Consider the following 14,236-nt stretch of genomic DNA (forward strand, 5'->3'; position numbering starts at 1 on the left):
TGAAAATGTTTTTATCAATGGGGCTAAATCATTCCCCACCACTGGGGTGAATACATCATGCAATTCACTAGGGGAGCTATGTCCTGAAGTGACTAACCTCCCTCCTCTGATTAATCAAAGACAGCTGGTATAGTATCTCTTAAGTCTCACTAGCATGCTTGCATATATTAGGTATTATGTCAATGTATTTTTAATATTCATTTATCTGTCTGGAAATCTGATTTTTCAAATGATGAGGTATGGCCAGGGGAGGTTCAATCCCACATGTACACAAATGTCAAAACATTATTAAAAAATTGTAAGATATTGTAAAAGAATGGTGAACCCCAAGGGAGTGATGGGTCCCGAGTGAAGTTAGTCAAAAGGACACAAGCCACAAGGCACAAAAAAGACACTAGATGATGTGTGTGTATTTCAATATTGCACCCTAAATTCACTGCATTTGTGCCTTTCCCCTGGAAACCGATTTTAGCTGTGTGTGTATTTCAATCCTGCACCCCAAATTCACTGTATTTGTGCCTTTCCCTTGGAACCAATTTTAGCTGTGTGTGTATCTCAATCCTGCACCCTAAATTCACTGCATTTGTGCCATTCCCTTGGAAACCGATTTCAGCTGTGTGTATTTTCACTTGTGCCTCTTCCGTCCTGTTCCCCCTTTGCTACTACTAGGCCACCTGTGAGTTTAGCCCAGAACTGTGCAGTGCAGTCACCCCTCTCCTTTCTACTCCCTTCTGCCACCCTAATGGCACTCACCATCTCTCCTATCTTCTCTAATTACTACCCCCCTCGCTCACTAAGTCTGGAATCAAAAAGCACAAAAAAGACATCCTGCGTGCAAACCCTGGCCTTGCAATTGCGGACACCTATGTCAAGGCAACCCCCAGAGAGGTCTTCACGGATATCCTTTTCTATGTCCCCTCTTCAGAACTATGGACATCTCATCTCATATCTACTCTCTCCTCGTTCTCGTCCTCTCCCATTAATGGTCGCACCAAGTGGGAAGTCCTCTTGGGGGCTTCTTCTCATCTCGATGCTGCATTCTTGTTTATCACACTGGCACCATTCTGGTTCAGGGCCCCCTGGCCAACCTCCTTCTCTTTGACCGGATCTTGCTGTCTCTCATGAACTTCCTTCCTTCTCCTGCCTCTCCCCCGACTTCCCTCTCTGCCCCACCACCTCTGACCGAAGTACTAAACCCTTGAACTGCACCTGATAAAACCTTCAAAGTCAGAGATCATCTCCATCTGGTGACCCTCAACGCCCGCTCAGCCAACAAACACTCTGCTGACATTTGCTTCCTTCTTGAAGACACTGACCATGACATTCTCGCACTCACCGAGACTTGGTTCAATGCCAGCTCAGTCACTCAGTCACTGCTTTTGACTCTATCTTACCTGACGGCTTTAGGATTGTTTCCAAGCCTCAACCCCACTGCACTGGCGGTGGAGTTGCCTTAATCTTTCCTGAGTGGGTTCCTTCTTCCATCTTACCCACTCAGCTGTACTTGTCCTGTACTTGTCCTTTGAGAGCCTGGTATGCAAATTGGTTCTCTCTCCGTCCTACACCCTGACCATTGCTACCATTTACCGGCCTCCCAGCGCTATCTCCCTATTCCTCTCTGAATGGGATGATTTCTGTTCTTCCTTACTCTCAACTACTTCCAACCTGCTACTCCTGGGTGACTTTAACATCCAAATGGACGCACATCATCCACTCTCTTCATTGCACCTCTCTAGCCCTCTCCATTCTCCCTTCTGGTCCGACCCACTCTGCCGGACATACTCTGGATGCCCTCATCCCCTGCGACCTCCCTCTCTCATCTACTCTGCTTCACCCCTCTCTCTTGGTCTGACCACTCTATTCTCTCCTCCCACCTGAGTCGCTATGGCCTTGCGACAACTCCTCCAAAAGCCCTACCAACCTCATTCATGAACATCCGTTCAACGAAACGCGTGTCAGCTGCTGCCTCTGCTACCACCTTTATCCTCCCTGGCACGCCCAACTCAGTCTCTTCCACTGACTCTGCTCTCAGCAACCTCCACCTGTCCATCACCAAAACCCTTGACATTCTTGTCCCAGTCAGGAGGATCCGCCTGAAACCTGCCTCTTAACCGTAACACTTGGTACGACTCCGTACTTGCAGACCTGAAACCTAAGTGCAGAGCTGCTGAACGGAAGTGGCAACCCTCAGGTTCATCCTCTGACGAACTGGCCTGCTGCCTGCTCCAAAGGCATTACAGACTCTCTTATCCATACCAAGAAAAGGGCCCACATTCAGACACAGTATCTGGTGCTTCTAACAACACAGCTGAACTTTCAAAAATCTGCAGGGAACTTGCCAACCCTTCCGCAGTATCCACCTCCCCTATCCCTTCTCAGGCCCTCTGCAACGCACTTGCCTCCCATTTCACCACCAAAACTCAGGAAATCCTGAACAGTGTTGTCACCAACTCCCCCAGCCCATACCTCACCCCCTTGCCTTCCTTGGCCACTCACCTTCCTCCTTCACCCTTGTCTCACTGGAAGAAGTCACCAAAGCTGTCAACTCCATGAAGTTCTCTTTCAAACAGGTTGCCCCTTTCTCATCCAGAACCATCAACCAACATTTCCTCTCTCACCCCTGCACTTGCTGATCTCTGTAACTACTCCTTTACTACTGGCTCTTTTCCATCTTCATTCAAGCACTCCCTTGTTCACCCCCTCCTTAAAAAACCGTCAGCAGACCCTTCCTGTCCTTCCAACTATTGCCCCATTTGAAGCACCCCTTTCCTGGGGAAAATGCTTCAGAAGCTGGCCCTGCCCCAACTAAACTCTCATACGAGCATCCAGAGGCACGGAAACTGCTCTTCTGAACACCCGTGATGAATTTCTCTTATCCCTGGATTCCAACTACCCTGCTGTCCTCATCCTTCTTGATCTCTCCGCTGCACTTGACACGGTCAATCACTCCATCCTCATAAAAAGGCTCCATGACACCCTTGGCATCATGGAACGGGCACTGGACTGGCTGACCTCCTTCCTAACTGACCGCTCATCCCAAGTCATTCTGTGCACCTTCTTCTCGCCTACTTCCTTCTTCACCTGTGGCATCCCCCAGGGCTCTATTATCTCACCTTGGCTCTTTAACATCTACCTTACTCTGTTGGCACGTCTCATCTCCTCCTTCTTCCCCAACTTCCAGAGCTATGCTGATGACACACAACACTTTTTCAGACTTCCTGCGGACGCCCTTGCACCTTCCATCATCCCTGACTGCTTCTCTGCCAGCCATAGTTTGTTCATTGAATTTCATAGGTTTTTATTAGTGCAACTTGACCATAACATCCCTTTAACGTTTTTTCAGTGAATTTTATAGGTTTTTATTGGTGCAACTTAACCATAATGTTTTTTCATTGAATTTCATAGGTTTTTATTAGTGCAACTTAACCATAACGTCCCTTTAAAAAAGTGTTTTCATTGAATTTCATAGGGTTTTGTTAGTGCAACTTAACCATAATGTCCCTTTAAAAAAGTTTTTTCAGTAAATTGTACAGGTTTTTATCAGTGCAACTTAACTATAATGTCTCTTTAACAAAGATGTTTCAGAGAATTTCAGGGGTTTTTACCAGTGCATGCTATTTCCCTACAACTTCCTAATATCTTACTTACCGCAATATAGCAACATTTGTATCCAGTTTACAAAGTTTCACCTTAAAACTCTGCCGTTTCCCACCTTCTAGCATCATTTTTAACACTTCTACACATTTTCCACTGTTTTTGCTTCCGTCGAGGTCAGCGAATGTCTGAAATCATCGCGGACCTACCGGACAGTGCCACATGACCATGCGCTCGCGCGCAGCATGATGACGTGTCCATGAACGGGTTTGCACTTTGCGTTTGGGTCCTTACCTAGAGGACAGTTCGGAACTGCATTTTCTACTGATCTAGCTCAAAATGTACCCTTGCACAGCTCCTACACCTATTCTTACTCATTATCCATTAACAATCTAGTACAAAGTAGATACTTGGAAGAATAGTAGCAAAACTGCTATTTATCTTAAAAATGGCATCAGCTATTGCCATCCCTCCTCCCCAAGTGCCACCACCAGCTGGAGGATCAGATAAACTACACAAATAGCACAGTATTTCCAAAGACAATGAAGAGGACCAAGAAGATGAGGATGGGGAAGTGCCTATCTCTAGCACCCAGAGAGAATCATGGGTGTGGCAGTTCTTTACCACTGTTGGGAATGTACCAAAGGCTAAAACTACAAAAGTGAAATGCAATGAGTGTACTCAGCCGCGGACTACCTGGGCATTACTCCTACAGGACCACCTCCATGCGCCGCCACACCAAATTCAACTACCGCAATGCTCTCAGAAAGATTGTTCCTTTCTTAGCAAATAGTAGGCTGTCTTCGACCACATCATCTTCCTCAACCAATACTGTAACCACAAAGCCTACTTCTGTGGGACACAAAAATCCACCAACTACCTTGCAAGCAATAAAAGAGGCTGTTTATCCATATCATTGGAAGACAACAGTCCTCTGTATATACTGCAACACACCACTCTACAGGGGGAAGCAATTTCGAAAGTGCTTTTGAAGCTTTAATCAAGAAGTGTGAGAAACACTGCCCACTACCCAGGGCCGGTGCTATCACTAGGCAAGGTTAGGCGTTTGCCTATATTAGCAAATGTTAGAGCGGTAAAACGCTAACACTGCCTGTCATAGCATCGGCCCTGTAAATCACACTGTCTTGCAGCCTGCAGGATGAGGCAGCTGGCTGGCTGTAGTAGCATGCCAAGCAGAGCGGCCGCGGCACCAGGCCTCGTGAAATGACAGGGGTCGGCTAAGGGTCACTCATGAGCGTGCCAGCGTGGGCATGGGCGTGGCAGCGCTCGCTCAAACACTGCTGGCACATGCGCATTATCAGAGATCCAGTAACAAGATACACGAACTGAGCCTCGCACGTGCCACTGCCCCCTGTCCTGAATGCAGTCTGCTCTTCTTATTTTTAAATTGCCCCAGCCCAGGTCCGATCGTCCATCTGATGGGCGGCCTGCTTCTGAGCTGCTGACCTGGCCTGTGACCTGTCCTGGGCCGGCCCTGCACTAGCTGCAGCCTGCAAGCCCGCAGCAGCCTTCTGCTGTGTGTGTGCTGCCAGGCCAGCCCAGTAGGCCACTCATCCTGGCGGCAGTACGTACGGAAAGTCAACAGTCAAGGTACATTTCTTTGGCTGTTTGCTTTGGGCAAAAAAATATGCTGGGACTGGCCTGCCTAGCATGGATAACTTAGCGAGCCTCAGAGGTCCCTGGCTGTCCCCCTGCTTCTGGGGGAGCCCTCGAATCCTGGTCAGCCCGTCCTGGAAGCCCCACGCTGGCTCCCGGTATAGCAGCAGGCTTCCTTTAGGACCCTCGGCCTCATCGGTGGGCAGCATCCTTCTCCACCCTGGACCCTGGCCATATCATGAAAACTATAAAGAGCGGTGCACATCTCCAAGGAGCCTTAGCTCCAGGAAAACCAGAAAAGTCTGGAAAACAATCCGGGCCATTGGACCTCAACTCTGTAATAACCTCTCTCTGCCATCCCCCGCTGGCATTAAATTGCACCTCCTCTCCCATACCTATAGGGCAGGCAACCTTCCCCTAAACCTGAGACGTTCTCCCCAGGTCACTCGAGGTCACTGGCGCAGAGGGGCCCGTTCTACACCGTGCCTCACTGAGCCTTGAAGCAGCGCACTTTCACTGTAGCAGGTACAAAAAAGCATAACCACGTTTTCATTTTGAACCTCTGGTATTGCACGTGGCGACCCCACAGAGCACCCTTTTCATTCTGCCATGCTACTACAGAAGGGGAAAGACAATACGCAAATCAAAGGGGGGAGCCCACCCCATAAATGAAGTCACATCCCTTTTGCCCAACATCAAGTGCACCCCCCAACATGTTGTTTTTCCCACTTGGGGAGTCCTCATTTAGGGTTTCCTGGGTCTCCATGCACAGCAAACTCTGGGCCCACATCTTGGCAAACCTGTGCCTCTCAGGGTGACTTGCAAAACTCAAGAGTGATGGCCTTTCCTCTGGTGTCATGACAGGTGGAAATGCCAATACTGGATGATTGCGCAAACACTGCCAGTGGTACTGATTAAGGCACCACCTTTTAGCAATCCCTCTTTCGCTTTTCAAAATCAGACTTGGCCCGAGGGCAGGCAGCCACCTTTCCCTTTGAAGCATCAGCTGGCCGCCTGGCCCCTGCCTCCCATCCGCCCAGATGGGAGCGGGGCCTTTGATGTGGGTGTCAGGGACAGGCACTGCCTGTCGTCACCTGCCCTGCCACCTCTCTTTGGTGGCGGGCGCCCGGCTGTCTGGGTCACCATTGTAGTGGTGACGGGGCGCCCGCCCTGGCACCTGCATGGTAATGGGGCGAGCACCTACAAGGTGCTGCCCCGGAAGGTCCCACACAGCCCCCCCTCCCAGTTTATGCCCTCGGGCCTCCCATGCGGGAGGGCCATGTTGAGTGCTGCTGCCCGTGTTACCAACGCTTTGCTGACCTTTAGTTTATGGACTGGCTGCCCTGCCAGGGGGACTTTCCTTGCAAACCTATGGTTATTAAAATAGAGTGGAATACAACTTTTCAGAGGTTGCTTGATAAACTTTGCTTGCTAGGCCAAAACTTATGTGCAAAAAAGAATACAGCGCTTGTATATTTTGAAAATGGAACAGGGCTGCTGTAAATGCAGTGCTGTTGGTATTGGATGGCAGGAAGTGTTTAACAGGAGTTATTGTGACCTTGGGGCGGGGGGGTTGTCTCCGCGTGGGTTGGCCGTGCGACATAGTTTGGGTCTTGATATAGGGGCGAGTGAAAGTTAAGGGATATGTGCCCTTAAAAGTTGAGCTGGGAAGGCTCAGTTAGTCAATGCACCTTGCGCAAACTGGAACAACGTATACAAGTAGGGTTCAGAACTAAAATGGTTATGTTGAAGGGTCAACTTGAACTGATTAGTGGACAAAATAGCACGCGCGGGTGGCGTGGTTATCCTCTAAGTGCAAGGCATCCACGCGCATGGGTGGCCGCCTTGCCACAATGTACTTGGCCATGCCGTAATGTGTGCATGAGGACATGGCTCGAGGAAGGAATCACAGTTCACCGGGTCTGTCTGTCGAGATTATCATTGGGGTGAAATGGAGGGTGGGGCGGCCTGGTGCCAGCACATCCTGGGGACCAAGGAAACACGGATACCAGAATGCAGGGGGCACTAGAGGGGAACACGAGGGGAGTGGGCGAGATGGTGCGAATTGGGAGGTGTTGGGGGCGGGGTCCCTGGGAAGCCACTGGAAAGTCAGGCAGTGGCGCACTTCGCCATTTGTTGGGGGACAAGTGGGTTGGGCTTGCTGGTGGGGGAGAGATGGGGGCGCCTTTCCTAGGACAGTGAGGTAACAATGTTTCATTAGCAAAATAACCAATGCAGATACATTGGATTGGGGGTACAGAACAGAGCAGCAATTGTGCTGGCAAGTTAGCCCACATGGAAGTGTCACTTCCTGCCTTTATCGGGAGCAATGGGGAAGAGTAGGGTATGCAGTGTCTCAGCCATTTTACAGCCCACTTGGCTGTGAGTCCAACTGTTGAAATTGCCTCCAAGAAAACCACAGTCCCCACAATACATCAGCTCCTTCAATGAAAGGCCAAGAGCACACTTTAGAGGAAAGAGGCTGGCTCTATGGGAACGAAACAACATTCACTGCAGCACAGCAGTAATCTGCGTGCAAAAGAACTACACAGTATGAACATGCTATAGTCCGCTGAATCTCGCAATGCAGACCACCCACTGGCCACTTTTCTTACCTAACATCAGTACTTTATTAGCATTCTTGTTTATCAAATAAATGCAGACAGTAAGCCCTTAAAGCATGTGCTGTGAGTTCAGGCATTTTTACCGCAAGTCATTGGGCATGCCTGAACACATTACAACTACAGGACTACAAATACCAGAAAGAAAGATGCTCTGTGCTTAAAAGCAAAGCATGGTCGATACCTTCACCCCCCCAACGTGGGACATTTGAGGTTCCAAAAAACTGCCCAAAAAGGAAACCACGTTCTTTGGACATGAAACAAGCAGTCGTTATCAACCAGAAGTTGTTTTACTTTGTGATTCGTTTTACTTAGGATGCAATGCAGATTGAAAAGCCAATTGGGGGTTTGGAAAACCAGATGTTCTATCCAGGCGTAAGGCCGCAGACATTGAAACTTAACAGGGGTGAGAACTTGTCATAAGAAATGGCCACTCGTACACTATCTAGTGAAGCTGGTACTAGAAGTACTATGTATTGCTTGAAACAAAGAATGTGCAAAAAAAGGAATTGCAACCCAATGTCAGACTCTGTTGGAGGTGCACCCGCCTCATGATGGCTTTCACAGCAACCAAATGCTCCCAAAAGTTCTTGACTACCCAAAATAAGTCCCATGTCACTGATAGAGACAGATGCCAAAATGCACTCTCCTAAATGCACCCTGGTCGGCATGCCTACGTGTGCACAAAGTAAACATTGTAAATTCATTCATGAATAATAGCGCTTTTGTAAGGAGAAAGTAACAAGAACATGTATTTTGCCAAGCACTAGATGAGGCGCTACTAAAGGATCCCATTAAGCAGCCACTTAAAGAATCAACATGCAATGACACACCTTTACAGTACATGCTAAAGACATGTTGTGATATCATATGTTATTTATAACGCGCTTAATACCAAGAGCTTTCCAAGCGTGAACCCGGGGATCGAACCTGTGTTGCTCCGTCGTCTTGCTTCCAAGGCGAGCACGTTGCCCCTGAACTATCCTCCCGAGCCTATTGTGGAAATATAACACGCAAGTCCCAAATATTGAGCTTGGTGCAATTTGGTCAAAGTTTGTTTTTCAGATTAACAGTTCTGCAGGATCCCAATACATAATTTCCCCTGTCACCGGGGTTCTACTGCATCTCTTTATCATGGCCAAATGGGTTGATTGACACATGTGTCCGGCAACACCTCCACCGCACTTCTAGCAAAAATCAGACCATAGATTATATATATTTTTGAAAGGTTTCATTGGGAGAGATCAATGGGTTCCAAACTTATATTTAAAACCAAATGGCCTTTCATACTACGCCGGTTATCATCACTGCAGTGGTATCCCAGCACCGAGGCTTATCCGCAGTTTGGTGAATAATGCCAGGGATATCCTATCTGTTGCACGTACGAGGAGAGGGGTAATAGGTGACAATGCAGTGTTAGAATGGACACGGTAAAACAATAGTATTAGTGGAGAATCATCGTAAATACTACGGATAAGAAATAGTGCCCTGGACTTTACGTGCATCAGAGGGGCATTACAATATAGACCAATCCTGAAAACGCATTATGTGCTGCTCAGTAAAATTAGAAACTCTCATATTGGATATCTGTCCATCCACACATCCGGAAGTGGGCGGGGGATGCGCTACTCCAAACCACAGCTGCTGGGTTGGGGGCAGGGTCCACAACTCAGGGGTATACCCTGCGCCACCAACCTAAAAGCTTATCAGGCAGCCCTGTCTGGCAGCCCTCTCTCCCCCAAACCCCCACCTCGCGTACATCACTCACCAGTGAATTGTCCTATCCAGCGGTCATGCCTCCTCTCCACCTCTCCTCCCGCAGCTGCTGGGAGATTGGAACGGGGGGCTCACATGGCTCTCCAACCGACCCTTGTGCTACCAGAGCACAGGCCCCCTCACAGAAGCAGACAGCAAAGGCCAAGCAGCCTGACCTCACACCACCCTGCCACCTGATCCCCCACCAGGGGTCCAACCTTGCATAGTCGGAGCCACCCATTAGTCAAGATAGAAAGCCACACTCCAGTGGAGTCTGAAGAGCACCCAGTGGCCACACTCACCACTTCAGCCCAGGCCCCCAACCCACGCAGCAGTCTGCCACAGTCTCCTGAGAGGTCAGTCACAAACATGCTGCACCAGCATTGCACCAGCATTGCACCAGCATTGCACCAGCATTCACAATGCAACACGCTCCAAGTCACAGCAATCACTTAGGAAAACAGCTCACCAAAGTGTAGCAAACTGCACTTCTGCGTGACATTTAGGGAAAGCTTTCATAGTCCATCCAAACTCACACAGTTATCATGAGTTAGTGTGTGTTAGAACATAGGCTCCCCCTACTCGGGAGGATAGCTCAGGGGAAATGCGCTCGCCTTGTAAGCAAGACAACGCAGAGCGACACAGGTTCGATCCCCGGGTCTGCGCTTATAAACCGTTATAAATAACCTATCATATCATATCATACTCCTCCCTCATTCCTGTGTCATTGCTCTCTCCTTCCCTCCACCCACACCCTTTCTCATCTAACACTCCAGCTCTGTTGAATTGGGCCCCCACACATCTTCAGCTGGGCCAGAGGACACTGAGTAGGATTCTTGGGCATAAAGACACTCACTGGTGGAGTCAAATCCCGTTTATTTGGTTTACTCAAACCAGAAGTTGACAGCTGAATTTTTCTAGTAGAGGGGTGCAGTTGAGCATGCATCATTTATTGTGGCTGGAGGCTCTGCTAAGAGCGGCCTGCTTTGCTGCCGACAGAGTGACTAACACATAGTCGGCAGGTGAGGTACTCTAATAAAATTTAATTCATTACTCACTGAACGGAACCTAACTATTTTTGTGACTGTCACATTTGCATTCTTTCCACCCTGCTGTGCTGCCTCTCCTCTTACTCATTCTTCTGCCATCCTGTCCCTCTGCTCATCCTGCTCCCCTTTTTCCTCACTGTACATGGGCGCCCTTCTAAATCTTCCCTCATGCTGCATCCTCTGCCTCCCTACTCCTTCTGGCTCTCCAAATTCTTTCCACTTCTTTCCCCCTTCCTTCAAGCCATAGGCGTCTCTGTGCCCTTCCCCCTCGTTGCGCCATCCTCTGCTGTCTTACTACTCTTACTCCCTCCTCTGCTTGTCTTACTTCTCCTAAGCCTGCTTGCCTCCTTACTCTTATATCATCCCTTTTCCCTGATTCTTTACTCTTCCCCCGACCTTCAAACTCTAACCATGCTTGTGCTCTCCTTTCCCTTTGCTATTACGCCTTCTTCTTGTGCCTTACTCCTCCCCTCCTGTTTCCACTATCCTGTGCCTCCCTCAGCCATCCACATCCTGTTGATTCCCATCCTCGCCATTTCGCTCTTCTTCATCCCACCTGTCCCTTTCCCTTTCAGCCTGCCTCCTTTGTGCTCTCTTCGCCCCTCTGGGTTGTGGGCCATAGTATTTCCCGCGCACAATTAACTGAATAAAGAGCTATCCAGATTTTCACATCCACTGGCCATATCGTGCAATCAGGGAGCCCACTACTGTTTCTCCGCCCAACCCCCCCTCTGCTTGGCAGAACAGCAGCACGTCTGTGCCTAGTTCCTCCACAAGCCCCCTCACAGAGATGCGGTGCATGTCATATGATACATGATCGTTGACATGAACCTGCCTCAGAATGGAATCTGTTTCTTATTGTCATAGGCAGATATTTTCACAGGGCTAATGTGAGGGTGTTGCTCTGAAATGTGGTCACCTGAATATTGGTGATGGGTGCCTTTTTGTTGATGATTGTAGACTGTCACAAAGTGGACAGAGATCAATTGAAAAGTTCAGTCAACCACATGTACAGGTATAATAATCTTTATTTGGGGTATTGTTACACTTATGGGCAAAAAATAATAAAAAGGCTAAAAATCCTGTAAGCTTAATGGTCAGCGTAGCTTTTCCAAAAGGCCAGTATTCTTTCCTGGGTTATGGTCCCATCCAAGTGTTTAAGCGTGTAGCCTTTGGGTGTAAGCAAAGTGTCTCTAAGCAACAGAAAGGTCTCTGTCATTCTACGAGTCTGAGTCTTAGCTCCTTCCCAGTGTCTTGACATGACACAGGCAGACATTTATTAAAATGATAGATTTAAAAGCGTGGCCGAAATTAAAATGCAAAGAAACTCAAGCTAACAAACAGGAAGGCCTGTCGTTCTCAACTTTGCAAACATATGTTGCTAAGAAATCCCCTATTGGATTTTTGCGGTCTCCTCTTCACTCACAATCCATGAGTTGAAGTGTAGTTGTTAGTCTGCCTGTTTTCTTAGTTGGATCATTTGTAGCAGGCATACGGTGGGCAGACCGCCTCCCAGGGTGGCAGGCCCAGGGTTGTACTTGACAGTTGGTTCTGCACATGATGCTAGAGCTGAGCCAGACTTCCTCAAAGGTACAACTAAAGCAAACAGGAGGGCCCCTTACAGTTTCCACAGGCTTTTCTGTTGGCCTCGTGCCCGCTCCCCGTCTGAGGATCCTGACTACTTCCCACAAACCCAGTATTAACCTCCTCCACAACATCTTGCCACCTGCTCACACCTAGGGAAACCATTCCTATACCTCTCTCTTCCTCTCGCCTCGTGTTTTCCCTGTACTTCTAGGCGCATCACCACATGCTCCTTCCTCTAGCCCTGTCAGGCTCCCCCCATTTGTATTCAGGATTCTTATCTCTCTCTTCACTACCTTCTTTCCCCTTAGTCTTCTCGGGCTTGATTTGGCCCTTTCACAACCTTCCGATCTCCCTTGATGTTACTCCAACAACCTGTCTCTCCTTATTTTACACTTAATGAACCTCTTTTCTTCCTCTCCACTACTTTCACTCTTTTCTGTCCTCTGAATGGTATTCCTCCTCTCCGTCTTCACTCCATTCATCCTCGGTGACAGTCCACTGCCTAATCAATCTCCAGTGTATGACTGTCACGTTGTTGTAATGCAAGTTTCAGCCTATCGCATGCCCACATAAAAGCCCAACTGTTGCCTTTGCCAATGCTGTTTTAAACTGTTACCAGTTTGCACAGATGAATATCCTGCAACTCCTGCTCTCTCTTCTTGAAAAATTGCAGTTTAGAGTAAGAAACGTGTACGGTCTGGCACAGAAATATGCATTTTGACAACAAACTGCAGCTTTCAATGGACTCGCAGCACTACACCCAACCAAAGCTTCTACTCATTTATTGACTTCGGAACAATGAAAGGCTGAGTTGACCATGCCGGGATTCCAACATGTACCTGCAGATCACAAGCATATCACACACAGATCGTAGCAGTGAGTGCTCAACCCATTGATCTATCTTATGGCTTACTTTTATGTCTTAGTTGCATTTCTAGGAGTTTCTGTAGATGATTAGCCAATTTTGTTCCCAAAAGCCTATTCGCCAATAGCCTGCAGGAAGAAACTAGAGGGGGATTTCAATAGCCTTCCCAGGAAATGTGGGAAGGTAAGTTTTAAAAAGTATTTATACAATTGGTAGATAGCTGCCACAAATCTGGTATTTCTACAGCTCATCACATTGGATGGAAGAGGACTTTGCGACACTGTTTCACTGAGCCAAGCCCTCATTCACATGTATATGATGGAGTAGGAGGTGTTGCACTAATAATGCTGCCCCCAACACCTTGCATAATAATCTTAAAGTAAGGTTGTTGGACTGACTAAATACTACTTTAGCAAGGCCCTCCAGGGGACTGCAGAGGGAAAGCTGCAAGTTTGTCAACAACTTGAAAATACATTGCGATTCTCTCCCAACCACCCTTGTGCTTGTCCCATACCACCTACCCACTCACACTGCAGAGAGATTTTTTTAAATGTTCTTATGGACTGAATGCGGATATATTGGTAATTTATCTTAAAAGGTGAAACTTCCCTTCATATAATGAGTTTATAACATCACTACATGAATGGAAGTACTGGTGTTTCTGCAGGAGGTGGGGTATGAGGCTAAATTTGGGCAGAGTAGGAAAGGTTGCTTTGTAGTGCAGATATCAGAAGATATGACTCTCTGTGGTGTATACATTTTATAAATGTCATTCCACAGTAAGCAATGGCTATGTGTTTATGTTCTCTTAGAAACCTGGGCAGAACACTGGATTGTTATCTTTTATTTAATGGAAGCTTGAGTAATCCATTGGGTTTATCTTTTTTCAGCTTGTGTGCATCATGGCAAATAAAAGGAAATTGTCTGGGTCACAGTATAGTAAACTCAGAAGAAAAAGGGAAAAAGCAAAAGCAAAACAGGAAGAGTCTTTTCTTAAGTATTTTCGAGGCGATCCACTGCAAGATCGAGATGAAGATCGTTCAAAGGATCCTCCTGAAACTGAAGTTGAGATGGCAGATATAGCTACTGCCTCACAAGTGGAAGCAGAATTGGAAGAGCAAACTCTCAATGTAGAAAATGAACCGAAT

Source organism: Ambystoma mexicanum, chromosome 12 (genome assembly GCF_040938575.1).
Source record: "Ambystoma mexicanum isolate Mex_15411 chromosome 12, UKY_AmexF1_1, whole genome shotgun sequence".
Classification (NCBI taxonomy): Eukaryota; Metazoa; Chordata; class Amphibia; order Caudata; family Ambystomatidae; genus Ambystoma; species Ambystoma mexicanum.